At 40.6% G+C, this 18,292-nt stretch overlaps 1 non-coding gene across 1 annotated transcript; it reads left to right on the forward strand.

Moving 5' to 3' along the window:
• Positions 1–8,830: 8,830 nt before the first annotated feature.
• On the forward strand, positions 8,831–8,937 carry LOC148800659 (small nucleolar RNA R71). The gene has a single exon (XR_016071071.1). It is a non-coding gene; the product is annotated as a small nucleolar RNA R71 (small nucleolar RNA).
• The last annotated feature ends 9,355 nt before the right edge of the window (positions 8,938–18,292 follow it).

Raw genomic sequence — 18,292 nt, forward strand, 5'->3', positions numbered from 1 at the left:
AATATGTCTTTGGCAAGTTTGATCTGATCGAACTGCCTCTGTATCGGATTGTCCAAGGAGGCAATGATGTAACACCGGGCAAGGGAGTTTTTCTCCTCCCATTCTTGATAGTCTCTCCTTCGGGCCTCAGAAGCCCTATCTCCCGGACGCTCCGGGGCAGGATTCTTTGCCACTTTGTCAAGTTTTCCAGAAGCAAGGACCAGCAAAAGGTTCCTATACCAGTCAGCATAGTTTGGGCCCTTCAACTTGTTGTCATCAAGTAGCTTTGCAAATGATCCATTTGCCATTTTCTGATAAAAGAGCAAACATCAGTCCACGACCTAATTTGATTCATATTCATTTCATAGATATGGATTTTAATGTACGATCCATTTCCATTTATTCATCTCTGAGATTTCCCTCCTTTCTCAGTGACGGAGACTACAGGTTGTCTCTAGAAATGTGGGAAATCACATAGGGTGCATGAAGCCAACTGTTTCAGCTGCATAACCCCACCACCTTTCTATGAAGGATCATATCCACTCATCATATGAGTTTTCCCTTTGGCCTCTGTCAGATAAGGTTCAGAGCTGTTTTCAGGTAAACCTTTATGTCCAGTGAGTGCTTACCCATCATATTCGTGAACGCCAAGGTACCATGAGAAAGTTCCCATTTTCTGGTGAAGCCCCTCCCACATCGGTCTATGACGCCCCTATCATCTTATGAAACACTTAGACAAGCCCAACAGCAAATGGATAGCCCATTTTCTGGTGCGTTTCCTCTTTACTGAAGGACCCATCCTCGTGCTAATGATGGAAGGCCTTTAGAGAGTTCATCATATGAATCTCCCTATCACATGCACTCATATTATCTGGAGGGAACAGATAATTACGCCCTAGTTCTGTCTTTAGGTCAAACCAAAGTGGCTCCCACTGACTTTCATAAAGCCAGATTTTGGTGGGCCTAAATCGGCTAGGGTTCCGCACGAGACCTCATGATGAGGTGTGGGGCCCACCACTGAGGGAGGTCATCCAATGACCAAAAGGGACACCATGGCAATGATGTGCATTCAGCCATGGTGTGCGAAAGAGCCACTGTCGATTGAGCATGGGCCAAGTACTTATGGCCCATGTACGTAGCACATCACACATCCATACATCACATGTAGGGATAAATTGATCCAATCAATTAATTATCTGTAAAGCCCATTTGAAGCCCATTTTAAATCCATAATATTAACCATTAATATTATTCTGGTATATGGGCCGAATGGTTCAACCCATATAGCTTTAAGGGTTAAGTGGGCTTTCAGCAGTTTTAACTGTTTAAAACTGGGCCTTTATAGGTTGGGCCGAATTAACCATTTAATTAAATATCAATCCTTAGGCCCATTAGTGGGAAAATTAGGGCTGACTTTCAGCCTTGATTAAACCCTAGATTCGGTCCAAACAGTTTGAACCAATCTTGGTTCGAATGGGTCTAGGGTTTGATCTTTAATTAAATCTTTAATTCAAGAAAATAATCTGAAATTAATCACTGATAAAAGAAAAACAACAATCAGTAAATCAGGGCTTTTCGCACAATCCATCCTGCAAAACAGAGGTTAGATCACAGAATGCAGTTTCACAAACTGCAAATCGCAGATAGCGATTCTCCCTTTCTGCGCCGCCATCTTCGATCCATAATTAAAATAAATAGAAATCCTATTTCTATTAATAATTACATCAGATCGAATACCTTTACATTGAGTCTAGAAAATAGAAAAAAATTATTTACAGACCAAATGTAACAAATAAATCAAGAAACTGCAAATCTTGCAGGTTCCCTGCGCAAACCAAGATTTCAATCTCCTCTTGTACGAACAGCCCATAAATCAAGAAAATCATAAAGAACAATTCTAAATAATAATCAGATTTATATAAAATTAATTTCAGATTATTCGCCCATTAATTTTGGGAACAAATTTCCCAAAACCCATATCTGCGCAAATTGGGTAGAACACCTTCTGCCCATTTGTGCAGGTTCAGATCTAAAACAAGATGGTTCAAGATTTGAACCTAGCTCTGATACCACTGAAGGGATGAGAGATCCATCCTATGGACGCCCAAAAGATTGTGGAATAAGGGGCGAATTTCAAAAATTTTTCTCTCCCTTCAACTGGGAATCATATTCCCCATTTAGAAAATCATATTTTCAAGGATCAATTCTGAACCATAAACTGAACCAGATCTGAACCAAAAAGGAGTGGGAAGGATTATACCTGATACGGAGAAGTAATATCTCCCAACGAAGGTGTTCACGCCCAAGGAAGGATCCAAAGACTGCTCCCACTGAAGATGGCGAAGTTCAGGTGGAGCAGAATCAGCAGTGTTCTTCTCCAAGAACTCTGTCCTTTGCAAGAATCATCAAGATGGTACGTGAGCACAGCTTCCTTTCAATCATTTCTCAAAGGACTGATGTCAAGATCCAATCTTGACTTCTCCCACAAGTGGAGATCGAACTGGCAAACAGGGCGGCAAGAACAGGGAGGCGGCAAGAGAGTATTTGCAGGGAGCAGAATTCTCTCTTCTTGATTTCAGCACTAAAGAAAACCTGATGATCTGTGTGTTGTGTCTAAAAGCTGCTGCCCCCTTCTTCTTTTATAATCTTAAAGGGATCAGCTCCTAATCAGATTAGGAGTTGCTAATCCAAATCACATTTGAGTTAGGAGTCCCTTTAAGTGATAAGGGATAATCCTTATCTTATCTGGAGATCAGATCAGCCATCTCCTAATCTGATTAGGAGGTTTCCAGATCTAAATCTTATTTAGATCTTGGACTCTCTAAGTGGATAGGGTCTAAGCCCAATCCTATTAGCTGATCCACTTCAGATTTCGCCCCTTTATTAACTAAATAAACAGCCCAGTTCGAAATGGGCTTTAGGCCCATTAAGCTCACGTGCTCACTTAACCCTCTTAATTGCTGCCCAGTTGGGCTTCCTTGTATGGCGTGGGACCCAAGCATTGATCTACACATCAGCCACATGGGTTCGGCCCAGTCTTTGTTACAAGGCCTGGCCGAATACACTATTAAAGACAGTGCACCCCCTGAAACCCATCAAATGGGCTCTACGGGCCCAACACTTACCATAAGATGTCCCTGGGCCAAGCCACCTTGTAACACCCAGGGACTGTGGGCAGATGCAAGATTAGCCCATAAGGTATTATCCTCAATGGTCTTACACTTAACCTCTCAGCCCATAATGATCATACACTGCCCGACAAGAGAGGACCTCTCCCTCGGCTGCAAGGAACAGTGTTGCACTCTCCACTCATATGGATCCCGGGAATTAAAACCTTCTTGCAAATATTTTAGAAACCATAATATATATATACTTTTATATCCTATATAAAATACATTTGCAAAACAAATCTTAACGGTTAAAATCGGCTGCCGGCAGTCTTGGTTTCCATCAGTGAGAGTGCATCCCCGACCATTACCTTTGTCCGACAGAGGGGCTGATCCTGTCACTATGATCACCCACTCAGATGAATTCTCGGACTGTCCCAACATACCCAGGTTTTGACCCCCGCTAAGGATCTCACTGATTGGTACATCAAAGATAGCCCAATCCGACACCTAGTGCAGTATCATAATCGAGTCTAGGGGTCGGGTGTAACTTTCCAGTTTTGCCCATCAATCTCCAAGGTCCAGGGCAATACTGGAAATCTGGTCCAGTTCAAAGATTCAATTAATCCTACACTGTATGTGCCTAGGGTCTCACCCTGGCAGCTGAGACAGGCCACCCCAACCGACTTGGTGGCACCACAGTGTTAGTCTTGTCAGGATAGGTCTCCCCAGACCGACCCACTGGCTGTGAACATGCTAAACTAACACGAGTCTCATTAAGTGTCCAGTTTAAGGGTATTACACAGAAACATACCAAGGGAACATGAATCAAATATGTATCTTTATTCATTTTCAGTAAACTCATAAAGTACATCATTCTGATTGAAGCTAAGGGCATACAAAACTGTCTAACAAACATAGCTTCTGCGTAAGTCACGGGATCCTCCTCACTAGTCAAGGTTTCCACCAGGTAACTATCATGGTCATAACCTGATAGCTATAAATATATAACCCTAGCAAGTGCACTAGTTATCAAGTAGTATAAAAATATCGTTCCCACGGGGATTTAACAAAATAAGTATTAGAACCACCGTCATCCCTAATTATCTGGACAATCAAATTTTAGATTTGAGAGAGCAAGGACTACTAAAAATAAAAACTAGAAAAAGAAAATAGAAGCAAGGGTGATCACTAACCGAATATGCAATGGATGAAATCGCTAGGGCTTTCGGTCCACCTAACAAATGCAATGAATATTAATGGATTCGATTAACCAAGATTATTTGTCATTCCCATAAGTTGAGGTATTTCCAATTTTTATTTAATATTCTCTCTCAAGATATACTAAAACTACGCCCATCAGGTAACCCTTCCATCTCTCGAGTAGAGTTCTCAAGATGGAAGTGCATTAAGTCTGAGGAAAACCATTAAATTCAAATGAATCATGTATATATATCTCTATATACCATCCAATTCACATTATGAACTATTCATTCGATTATGTGAATTCCTCTCTCGATTCATTCACATAAACCTAAATCAATTAAGAGGTGGCCAAGCTCTTAATCACATTAAGCAAAATAATTCATAGACTGTATGGAAATCACAATCTTGGATAAATCATAAAGATAAAAATGTATTCATTAACAGAGTTAGGCTTTCCACAGCCTTAGCTAAAAACAAATCAGTTCATGATAAAAGAATTAAAGTAAACAATGGGAAAGAGAGAACTCATGAATTCGCCCATTGTGTTGAGATCTCCTCTTCTTGCTGCCACCTTCTTCTTGAGGTTTCTTGAATTCTTGTTCTCCTTCCCCAAGTTTCTTGATTTGTTTTCTCCTTTCTTGATAGATAGCTCAATGCAATTCGTGATCCCCTTCAGAGATTGAGTGATTGTGTGATGCCCAAAGCTGGTCCGCCCCCTCCTTTATATAGCTTAAAGGGGAGGGGGTGGTCTCCTACTTCCTCTTGAAGTTGATCTTTACAAGAATAGAAAGTCCTATCCTAATTCTAATCTTATCTTTTTGTCTAATGAACTCAATCCTCTTATCTCTCTAAGATTACATCAAGAATTTAGATCTGGAAGGACTTTTTTCAGTTTCTTGTTCTTGGATTCGTTTTAGACCTCCTCTGCGAATTGGGCTTCAGCCAGGCTTTTCTGCAATTTGGGCTTCAGCTGCGGATTGGGCCTTCCTACGAATTTGCTCTGACTTTGGGCCCGGATGTGACTTCGATGTAGGCCGAGACACTAATTTGCTCTGAATTTGCTCTGACTTCGATGTAGGCGAAATCCCAAAACATGAAAGTTGTGGCTTTTTCTCTTAGCTTTCCAATGGATTTTGAATCAGCCCATTCTTAGTTCGGATACGCATGTTAGGCCCAGATTACTAAACGATGTCGAAACTATGAAAAATCATCCAATTTGCCTTTCTTTGCTCCTGATGCCTTCTTTCATGCCCTAAACAGAAAATATGAGTCCAATTAGATACTAATTTTGTATAAAAGACATAATAATTGGGGATAAAAATATGATAAATTCTACTCTCATCAAATCCCCCACACTTAAACTCTTGCCCATCCTCGGGCAAGACAAAACTTAAAATTAAAACAAGAACAAGCTAACTAAAAGATTGTTTTGGATTTTTCTCAACAGGATATTTGTTCTCCCGCATGCCTTGATCCAGTATTAATGGTCCTTCTAGTCGTCCATTTCTATTTTCTCTTTAACTTGTCAAATTATAATTTTAAATCACCAATCCACATGTCCCCAAGTGAGATCGACAATCAAGGGAAACAAGCATCTCTTCGCATGAATAATTTAGGGCTAGAGTAAGCCCTCCTTGTTTTCATAATCACATGCAGCAATATTCAAAACAATTACCCTCTCACAAATTTTCAGAACGAAACAATGAATGTTATTACCATAAACTTGCTTATGTATCACATCTCCACCACTTATCATGAGTCCAATGCATTAAAAGGTGAATGCGGGTTTGGGACTAGGGATGAGTGCATTTTATGCTCCATCCCACCCTTTTCTTATTCTTTTAGTGTGAGTGCCTTTTATGCTCCATCTCACCCTTTTCTTATTCTTTTAGTGTGAGTGCATTTTATGCTTCATCTCACACTAGCTCCTTTTTTTTTCTCTCGGTGTAAGTGCATTTTATGCTCCATCTCACATGAGTGTTTTTTTTTTTTTTTGGATAACACACTCCAATACATGAACTCATTATCGTGGTCTCAACATGCCTAACAAAACAAGTTCTGCAATAATCAAACCATATTTGTCCGTTAGAAACCAAATGCTCACAAGGGTTAAATCTGTATTGCATCTTGCCCGTTGATCATTCAAACTACTGAGATACCTTCCATAGCCAAAAATTTCAGCTAGATTTGCCTGCATCCTTTCCTGTCTATCCCACCTAAGCACATGATTCAGGGTGGTTTGCAATCATTCAAAAACAAGTCTCTAAGGAGCAGAAATTTCAAAAGGAATGGTTAAAAAGTGATGATTAAAGCATGCTAGAGTCCGAAAAATTTTTTCAACCCCTTAATCCTCCCCCACACTTAAGATATACATTGTCCTCAATGTATAGAATATGCATAACAAGAACAAGGAGAGAAAGATTTAAGAGGACTTCCCTGAATGCCTTGTTGAGATCCTGCAGATGTGAGATACGAAAAAAAAACACACTCAAAAAACGAAAACTGAACAAAACAAACAACTAAACTTAATGGGTTGCCTCCCATAAGCGCTCATTTTAAGTCATGAGCTTGACTTTCACCTTTCCTTCATGGCGGTTTCAAGGAGAGAATGGACCCATGGTGGATGGGTTGTTCTCCTTCGATGTAATGCTTCCATCGCTGTCCATTTACCTTGAATGTACTCCCATCATCATTATGAATTTCAATCGCTCCATGAGGGAATACTTTAGCCCCTTTAAAGGGTCCACCCCACTTGGTTTTTAACTTCCGATGTTTCCCCCTTTCATCCTTCATAGGTGGGTTTAAACCTGGAATAGAGACCTGCACAATAGATGGGAGGGGTTGTGTGTGAGATGGAGGTAAAGATGTATTATGAATTGTAATTTCAAAAGAATCTGGCTCAGAAGTCAAATTTCTTAATTCTGATTTCAATACAAACTTCTGCTCTGCTTGTTGCAATTGATTAGGACTATTGTTAAGTGTAACTTTCAGCATGTCTTCTGATTTAGATGTGTCTACTTCGGCTGCACCAACATCAATGCTATCGATTGCACAAATTTCATGTTCAATTGTGTTGGGATGTTCCATGGTTTTAAATACATTGAACACCACTTCTTCACCATTGATTCTAAGGGTAAGTAGACCTTTTCGCATATCAATTAAAGCATCACTAGTAGCAAGAAAAGGTCTCCCTAGAATCAACGGCATTGTCCTATCTTTCTCCATATCCAACACAACGAAATCAGCAGGAATAATAAAATTGCCCACTTTGACCAAAACATCTTCTACTATTCCCCTAGGATATTTAATGCTTCTATCAGCTAATTGCAGGATAATAGTTGTAGATGTTAGTTCATGCAGTCCAAGTTTTTCAAAAATAGAAATACTAGCACCTAAATCACATAAAGCTTTTTCAAATTCAATATTCCCTATGGTGGAAGGTATAGAAAAACTCCCTGGATCCTTAAGCTTTGGGGGCAATTTCTTTTGAAGAATTGCTGAACATTCTTCGTTTAGTTTTGCCATCTCACCATCCTCCCATTTTCTTTTGTTGGACATTACCTCTTTCAGGAATTTGGCATACTTCGCCATCTGTGACAAAACATCAAGAAGAGGAAGGTTAATATGAATCTTTTTGAAAACTTCTAAAAATTTTTCAAATTGCTTATCTAATATAGCCTTCATGACTCTTCTTGGGTAGGGAATAGGAAGTTTAATTTCATGTAAATTTAGTTTAGGGGTACTTCCCTCATTCTCCTTTTGTAGATCGGCCACTTCAGCTTCCTTGTCCTTTCTTTGAATTTCGCCAATTGTTTTCCCACTTCTTAAAGTTATGGCGTTTACTTGCTCTCTGGGGTTCCTTTCTGTGTTGCTGGGTAGCCTTCCCTCTTTCCTTTCTGATAACATGCTTACAATCTGCCCCACTTGAACCTCTAAGTTTTTAATCAATGCTTCTTGCTCTTGGAACCTTGCTTCAGTGGCATTAATGAACTTAGAGATCATTTCCTCCAGATTGTTCTTTTTTTCTTGTGGGGGCGGCTGTGGTTGGAAACCCATAGGTGCCTTTTGCTGATTGTTACTCCATGAGAAGTTTGGGTGATTCCTCCACCCTGGGTTGTATGTATTTGAATATGGGTTGTAGTTTGTCCTGCCAGCATGAGAGATAAAATTAGCATTCTCATGGGAAATAAAAGGACTATTTATTTGACAATCAGAATTGGCATGTCCTATTTGACCACATAAATCGCATGAGATGCTAGATGGTGTACTAATGGCTGCGATACTAAAATTATCCAGTCTCTTATTTAGATTGGCTATTTGTGCAGATAGGGATGCAAAGGAATCTATGTGGTGTACTCCCCTTTGATTGGTTCGATCATTGCTCCTCTGGTAGCTGTTTGATGCCATCTCCTCCACTAAGTCATTTGCTTCCTCTGGAGTTTTCCTCATGATTGTACCACCTGCGGCTGCATTAATAATGGACCGATTAGAGGGGGTAATACCATTATAAAAAAGTTTGTATTTGTCGCCAAATTGGTATCCCATGGTGGGGACACTTCCTAAGCATCTCCTTGAATCTTTCTCATGCTTCATACAAGGATTCCCTCTCAAATTGACCAAAGGTAGTAATATCATTAATTAACTTTGCTGTTTTGGAGGGTGGGAAATATTTAGCCAAAAGTTTCTAGGTTAGATCATTCCAAGTGGTGATACTTATTGCAGGGAGTGAGTTAAACCAATCTTTAGCTCTATCACACAATGAAAAAGGAAATAATCTAAGCCTAATAGCATCATCACTAACTCCATTATGTTTAAATGTATCACATATTTCTAAGAAGTTAACGATGTGTCCATTAGGGTCATCACTTGGTAACCCACTAAACTGAATATTAGTTTGGATCATTTGAATTATTGCAGGCTTTATTTCAAAATTATTGGCATGAATGGTAGGCTTGCAAATGCTGGATGTCGCCCCATCAATGTTTGGACAAGCATAGTCCAAGAGGATGCGATTTCCTTCTGCCATCTCTCCTTCTATCTCTATGGCTGGTTCGCAACTAACAACCTCTTCTCTTGCTTTTCCTTTGTTGGCCCTTTGCAACAAGTGAAGGGTCCTTCCAATCTCAGGATCGAATTCTGCTAAACATTCCTATCTAGTGCGTGTCATGCACTAGTAAATCTGAACCAGCAGAATTTGAACAAATAAATAAAAATAATAACAGAGATAAAAACAAATAAAAAGAAAATAATAACAGAAATAAAATGTCCAAATTAATCAAGGTTAACAAATTCTAATATTATTTTAGGATTAAATCAATGGCAACGGCGCCAAAAACTTGATAGCTATAAATATATAACCCTAGCAAGTGCACTAGTTATCAAGTAGTATAAAAATATCGTTCCCACGGGGATTTAACAAAATAAGTATTAGAACCACCGTCTTCCCTAATTATCTGAACAATCAAATTTTAGATTTGAGAGAGCAAGGACTACTAAAAATAAAAACTAGAAAAAGAAAATAGAAGCAAGGGTGATCACTAACCGAATATGCAATGGATGAAATCGCTAGGGCTTTCGGTCCACCTAACCAATGCAATGAATATTAATGGATTCGATTAACCAAGATTATTTGTCATTCCCATAAGCTGAGGTATTTCCAATTTTTATTTAATATTCTCACTCAATATATACTAAAACTACGCCCATCAGGTAACCCTTCCATCTCTCGAGTAGAGTTCTCAAGATGGAAGTGCATTAAGTCTGAGGAAAACCATTAAATTCAAATGAATCATGTATATATATCTCTATATACCATCCAATTCACACTATGAACTATTCAGTCGATTATGTGAATTCCTCTCTCGATTCATTCACATAAACCTAAATCAATTAAGAGGTGGCCAAGCTCTTAATCGAATTAAGCAAAATAATTCATAGACTGTATGGAAATCACAATCTTGGATACATCATAAAGATAAAAATGTATTCATTAACAGAGTTAGGCTTTCCACAGCCCTAGCTAAAAACGAATCAATTCATGATAAAAGAATTAAAGTAAACAATGGGAAAGAAAGAACTCATGAATTCGCCCATTGTGCTGAGATCTCCTCTTCTTGCCGCCACCTTCTTCTTGAGGTTTCTTGAATTCTTGATCTCCTTCCCCAAGTTTCTTGATTTGCTTTCTCCTTTCTTGATAGATAGCTCAATGCAATTCATGATCCCCTTCAGAGATTGAGTGATTGTGTGATGCCCAAAGCTGGTCCGCCCCCTCCTTTATATAGCTTAAAGGGGAGGGGGTGGTCTCCTACTTCCTCTTGAAGTTGATCTTTACAAGAATAGAGAGTCCTATCCTAATTCTAATCTTATCTTTTTATCTAATGAACTCAATCCTCTTATCTCTCTAAGATTACATCAAGAATTTACTTCTGGAAGGACTTTTCTCAATTTCTTGTTCTTGGATTCGTATTAGACCTCCTCTGCGAATTAGGCTTCAGCCAGGCTTTTCTGCAAGTTGGGCTTCAGCTGCGGATTGGGCCTTCCTACGAATTTTACCCGACTTTGGGCCCGGATTTGACTTTGATATAAGCCGAATCTACGAAAGCCCAAAACATGAAAGTTGTGGGTTTTTCTCTTATATTTCTAGTGGATCTTGAATCAGCCCATTCGGAGTTCGAATATGCGAGTTAGGCCTAGATTACTGAACAATGTCGAAACTGTAAAAAATCATCCAATTTGCCTTTCTTTGCTCCTGATGCCTTCTTTCATGCCCTAAATAGAAAATATGAGTCCAATTAGATACTAATTTGGTATAAAAGACATAATAATTGGGGATAAAAATATGATAAATTCTACTCTCATCATAACCATAACGGACTGGTGGCCTAGATACCCGAGTGGATCTTCTAGGTTGGTCACTACCTGGAACTTCTGGGACATCTCCCACTACTCCTGAGCTCTCCTCATCAAGAACTATTTCCTGACGATGGGTGTGCAGGATGTAATCTGCTTCAAAGATTTGTGCGTTTCGGCTGCAGAACACCTTCTGCTCACTTAGGTCATAGAATAGGTAACCCACAGAGCCTTTTGGGTAGCATACAAATAGGCAACGGCTGGTCTTGCATTCCAACTTGTCTGCACTCCTTCTTTTAACGTGTGCTGGACAACCCCAAATCTTCAAGTGTCTGACACTTGGTTTCTTTTCGGTCCAAAATTCATATGGAGTGTTCGGAACCGATTTGGTTGGAACACGATTCTGCACGTAAATCGCAGTCTCTAATGCGTAACCCCAAAAGGATGCGGGTAACTCTGAGTGTATGAGAAGCGACCGGACCATATCCAAAAAGGTCCTATTTCTCCTCTCTGAAACACCGTTAAGTTGTGGTGTAGCAGGAGGAGCTAATTGTGATACTAATCCATTGTCCTTTAAGTAGTCCCTAAATTCATTAGAGAGATACTCGCCCCCTCGATTTGATCGGAGGGCTTTAATTTCTCTCCCTAACTGTTTCTCGACCTCTTGTCTGAACTCTTTGAACTTTTCAAAGGATTCAGACTTGTGTCTCATTAGGTACATGTAACCATATTGTGAGAAATCATCTATAAATGTGATGAAATACACGTGTTGATTCCGTGTCCTAACGCTCAGGGGACCACATACATCAGTATGTATAAGGTCAAATGTGCCTGTACATCTTTCAGGCTTACCATTAAATGGCTGTTTCATCATCTTGCCTTGTAGGCAAGGCTCACAAGTGGGAAGATCTTCTATAGTTAGAAAATCCAAAGGACCATCCTATACCAGCCTTGTGATTCGGTCAACACCGATGTGGCCAAGTCGGTAATGCCACAAGCACGTGGGATTAACGGTATCACGGACTCTTTTCTTGAGGATTTCAGCCGACGTAGTTTCGGTTATGTTAGTTTCTAGAGAAGGATGTAGAACATAGAGACCGTTCTCTAGTTCCCCGTATGTGATGAATCTGTTATTTCTTTTAATAGTAATCGTATTACTAAAGAAAACAGAATAACCATCTGCACATAGTTTTGAGACAGAAATCAAATTTCTTCTTAAATTTTTGTACATAAAGACAATCTTTCAATACAATAGTTCCTTCTCTAAAAAGTAACTCTACGTTTCCTATGGCCGCGGCTGCAACAGTTGCAGTAGTCCCCAAGTAGAGCGTGACTTCTCCTTCACTCAGCCTTCAGCTTACCTTGAACCCCTGCAGTGAGTTACACGCACTAGGATGTAGAAGCTACCAATAAGTTGGTTTCTATAACACAAGTTTTGAGATTATCTTTCTTGGATTCCAGGTAGGTAGGACAGTTCCTTTTCCAGTGGCCAGTCTTCTTGCAGAAGTGACAGGCATCCGATGCCTTGTCCTTCCTCTGCTTCTTGGGTTTGGCAGCCTTCTTCTGGGGCTTTCTCTTTGCCTTCCTTTTTTTGCCCGATTTACCAGTTTCAACAAGCATGGCAATGGGCCCATCCTTTTTAATCAATTCTTCGGCTCTCTACAACATATTGCTGAGTTCCTAGAAGCTGACGTTCAACTTTTTCATGTTGTAATTCATGATGAATGGATTAAAGGATGGAGGCAGAGAGTTGAGAATAGTGTCGATCTGTGTTACCTAATCCAGCCCGGATCCAAGAGCCTCCAATTCGTTGATATAACCCATCATCCGTAGACAATGGTCGTGAACTTGTTGGCCCTTGGACATCTGCGTGGTCATGAACTGTTTCAAGACCTTCTGCCGAGTAGAATGATTCTGCTCTTTGTACATTGTCTTGAGACTGTCCAATACGTCCTTGGCAAGTTCGATCTGATCGAACTGCCTCTGAATTGGGTTGTCCAAGGAGGCAATGATATAGCAGCAGGCAAGGGAGTTTTTCTCCTCCCATTCTTGGTATTCTCTTCTCCGGACCTCAGAAGCCCCTACCTCCCGGATGATCCGGGGTAGGATTCTTGGCTACCTTATCCAATTTTTTAGAGGTTAAGACCAACATAAGGTTCCTGTACCAGTCGGCATAGTTTGGGCCCTTGAGCTTGTTGTCATCAAGCAGCTTTTCAAATTGTCCGTTTGCCATTTTCTGATAAAAGAGCAAACATCAGTCCACAACCTAATTTGATTCATGTTCATTACATAGATATGGATTTTAATCTACGTTCCATTCCCATTTATTCATCTCTGAGATTTCCCTCCTTTCTCAGTGACGGAGACTGTGAGTTGTCTCTGGAAATGTGGGAAATCACATAGGGTGCATGGAGCCAACTGTTTCAGCTACATAACCCCACCACCTTTCTGTGAAGGATCATATCCACTCATCATATGAGCTTTCCCTTTGGCCTCTATCAAACAAGGTTCAGAGCCGTTTTTAGGTAAACTTTTCTGTCCAGTGAGTGCTTACCCATTATATTCGTGAACGCCAAGGTACCGTGAGAGAGTTCCCATTTTTTGGTGAAGCCCCTCCCACATCGGTCTATGACGCCCCTATCATCTTATGAAACACTCAGACAAGCCCAACAGCAAATGGATTGCCCATTTTCTGGTGCGTTTCCTCATTATTGAAGGACTCATCCTCATGCTAATGCTGGAAGGCCTTTAGAGAGTTCATCATATGAATCTCCCTATCACATGCACTCATATTAGCTGGAGGGAATAGTAAATTACGCCCTAGTTTGATCTAGGTCAAACCCATGTGACTCCCACTGACTTTCATAAAGTCAGATTTTGGTGGACCCAAATCGGCTAGGGTTCCGCACGTAACCTCTCCAGGAGGTGTGGGGCCCACCACTGAGGGAGGTCATCCAATGACCAAAAGGGACACCAAGGCAATGATGTGCATTCAGCCATGGTGTGCGCAAGAGCCACTGTCGATTGAGCATGGGCCAAGCACTTATGGCCCATGTACGTAGCACATCACAAATTCATACATCACATGCAAGGATAAATTGATCCAATCAATTAAATATTTGTAAACCCCATTTTGAATCCATAATATTAACCATTAATATTATCTAGGTATATGGGCTGAATTAGGGTGGATTGGTTCGGCCCATATAGCTTTAAGTCTTAAGTGGGAAAATTAGGGCTGACTTTCAGCCTTGATCGAACCCTAGATTTGGTCCAAACAATTTGAACCAATCTTTGTTCGAATGGGTCTAGGGTTTGATCTTTAATTAAATCTTTAATTCAAGAAAATAATCTGAAATTAAATACTGATAAAAGAACAATCAAGAATCAGTATATCAAGGCTGTTCGCACAATCCTTCCTACAAAACAGAGGTTAGATCACAGGTTGCAGTTTCACAAACTACAAATCGCAGATTGCAATTCTCCCATCAGGGAAATCTCTTTTTCTGCGCCGCCATCTTCGATCCAAAATAAAATAAATAGAAATCCTAATTTCAATTAATAATTACATCAGATCGAATACCTATACATTCAATCTAAAAAATAAAAAAAATATTTTACATACCAAAAGTAATGAAACAATCCATAAATTACAAAATCACAGGTTTCCTGTGCAAATCAAGAATTCGATCTCCTCTTGTACGAACAGCCCATAAATCAAGAAAATCATAAATAACAATTCTAAACAATAATCAGATTTATGTAAAATTTAATTTTAGATTATTCGCCCATAATTTTGGGAGAAAATTTCCCAAAACTCTTATCTGCGCAAATCGGGTAGAACACCTTCTGCCCATTTGTGCAAGTTCAGATCTGAAACAAATTGGTTCAAGATTTGAACCATGGCTCTGATACCACTGAAGGGATGGAAGATCCATCGTATGGATGCCCAAATCTTGCAAAATAAAGGGAGCGAATTTCAAAAATTTTTTCTCTCCCTTCAACTGGGTATCGCATTCCCTATTTAGAAAATCATATTTTCAATGATCAATCTTGAACCATAAACTGAACTAGATCTGAACCAAAAGGAGTAGGAGAGAAGTATACCTGATACAGAGAAATATTATCTCTCAATGAAGGTGTTCACGCCCAAGGAAAGATCCAAAGACTGCTCCCACTGAAGATGGCACAGTGTAGGATGGAGTAGAATCAACAGCATTCTTCTCCAAGAACTCTGTCCTTCGCAAGAAACAGCAGGATGGCACATGAGCACAGCTTCCTATCAATCCTTTCACAAAGAACTGATGTCAAGATTAAATATTGACTTCTCCCACAACTGGAGATCGAACTGGCAAGGTAGGCGGCAAGAAGAAGGAGGCGGCAAGAAAGAATTCTGCAGGGTTGCTTAGTTCTTTCTTCTGTAATTTCAGCTCTAAAGAAGATATGATTATGTGTCTCTAAAGGCTGCCACCCATTCCTTCTCTTGTAACCCTAAAGGATCAACTCCTAATCCAATTAGGAGCTGTTGATCCAAATCTGATTTGGGTCAGACATCCCTCTACGTGATAACGATAAACCCTTATCTTATCTGTAGATTAGATTAGCCTTTTCCTAATCTCATTAGGAGGTTTTTAGATCTGAATCACATTCAAATCTGGACTCTCTGAGTGGATAGGGTTAAGACCCTATTCTATCTGCTAATCCATCTTAGAATTCGTCCCATATTTAACTCATTAAATTAGCCCAGTTCGAAATAGGCTTTAGGCCCATTAAGGTCATATGCTCACTTAGCCTTCCTAACTGCTGCCCAGTTGGGCTTCCTTGTATGGCGTGGGACCCAAGCATTGATCTACACATCAGCCACATGGGTTTGGCCCAGCCTTTGTTACAAGGCCTGGCCGAATACACTGTTATGGACAGTGCACCCTTGAGACCCATCAAATGGGCTCTATGGGCCCAACACTTACCCTAAGTGGTCCCTGGGCCAAGCCACCTTGAAACACCCAGGGACTGTGGGCAGATGCAAGATTAGCCCATCAGGTATTATCCTCAATGGTCTTACACTCAACCTCTCAGCCCATAATGATCAAACACTGCCCGACAAGAGAAGACCTCTCCCTCGGCTACAAGGAACAGTGATGCACTCTCTGCTTATATGGATCTTGGGAATTAAAACCTTTTGCAAACATTTTAGAAACCATAATATATATATGCATTTATATCTCATATAAAATATACTTTGCAAAACAAATCTCAATGATTGAAAATGGTTGCAGGCAGTCTTGGTTTCCATCAGTGAGAGTGCATCCCCGATCATTACCTTTGTCCGACAAAGGGGTTGATCCTGTCACTATGATCACCCACTCAGATGAGTTCTCAAACTGTCCCAACATACCCAGGTTTTGACCCCCGCTAAGGATCTCATTGATTGGTACATCAAAGATAGCCCAATCCGACACCTAGTGCAGTATCATAATCGAGTCTAGGGGTCGGGTGTAACTTTCCAGTTTTGCCCATTAATCTCCAAGGTCCATGGCAATACTGTAAATCTAGTCCAGTTCAATGATTCAATCAATCGTACACTGCATGTGCCTAGGGTCTCACCCTGGCAGCTGAGACAGGCCACCCAACCGATTTGGTGGCACATCAGTGTCAGCCTTATCAGGATAGGTCTCCCCAAACTGACCCATTGGCTGCTGACATTTTGAACTAACACGCGTCTCATTAAGTGTCCAGTTTAAGGGTATTACACAGAAACATACCAAGGGAACATGAATCAAATATGTACTTTTATTCATTTACAAAAAACTCATAATGTACATCATTCTGATTGAAGCTAAGGGCATACAAAACTGTCTAACAATATGTATATCTCTATATAAATATATTTTGCAAAACAAATTGCAATGGTTGAAATCAACTATTGGCAGTTTTGGTTTCCATCAGAGAGATTGCATCCACGATCATTCACTTTGTCCAACAAAGGGGCTGATCCTGTCACTATAATCACCCACTCAGATGAATTCTCAAACTGTCCCAACATACCCAGGTTTTGACCCCTCTAAGGATCTCACTGATTGGCATATCAAAGACGATGCAATCTAACACCTAGTCATAATCGAGTCTAGGGGTCAGGTGTAACATTCCAGTTTTTCCCATCTTTCTCCTAGGTCTAGGGCAATACTGGAATTCTGGTCCGGTTTAAGGTTTCAAGAAAACCCACACTGCATGTACCTTAGGTCTTACCCTGGCAGCTGAGACAAGCCATCCCAATCAACTTGGCAGCACATCAGTGTCAGCCTTGGTAGGATAAATCTCCCCAGATCTATCCAATGACTGTGAAGATTCTAAACTAACACATAAGTGTCCAGTTTAAGGGTATTACACAAAAACACACCATAATAACATGAATCAAATATGTACTGATGTTGCGCAATCCGGGCACTCCTAGCTGGCAGCTGACTAGCTCCTGGCTAGCGAAGGACGATACCTGAGAAGAAGACAGTGAAGGATTCCCTGGGGACTTGCCCGGTGGGAATACTCCGTTGCTTAATGCTGGAGAAGGCAGTAAAGAGTGCAAAGAAGGCTAAGAGTGTAGGTCACGCTAGATCACTAAGTTAGCTTGAGAGAAAGTTTGAGTAAGTTCAAGATATTCAAGATAAGATACTCAAGATATTCGAGAGAGAGCCCTTCCCTTCAGCTAGGGGGCTCTTAAATATGAGCATTCTTGTCAAATCGGGTGTAACCGCCACTAGACCTCTGTCGCAACCATTATCTGCCAGGCCTGTGCAGGTAACTATTGCAAAGTACTACCCAATCGGATGAGCGACACATCTTGGAAGGACAGACACACCACCATCTGTCGAGAGACGTGGGTGTAGTCTTGTCGAGTTGGCAGGGACTCTGCCGTCGATCAAGAGACGTAGTGCAGTCTGACGGGTACGGTCTTGTCAGATAGAAGCTTCCTAAAAATGTCGCGTTTCTTAGTAGCGAGTTGCCTTGCAGCGAGCTATCCCGGAGCGAGGTAACTTATAGCGAGCTACCCTGTTTCGAGCTCCAGAGGTGATTCCTCTTGAGGTTGCCTTTGAGGCAGTTTTTCAGCCTAAGTATTGAAGCGGGCTGGTTATCCTAGCTCGCGAGCTGGGATAGAG

The sequence above is a fragment of the Nelumbo nucifera genome, chromosome 4, assembly GCF_055504915.1.
Source record: "Nelumbo nucifera cultivar China Antique chromosome 4, China Antique-T2T, whole genome shotgun sequence".
In the NCBI taxonomy this organism is placed as follows: Eukaryota; Viridiplantae; Streptophyta; class Magnoliopsida; order Proteales; family Nelumbonaceae; genus Nelumbo; species Nelumbo nucifera.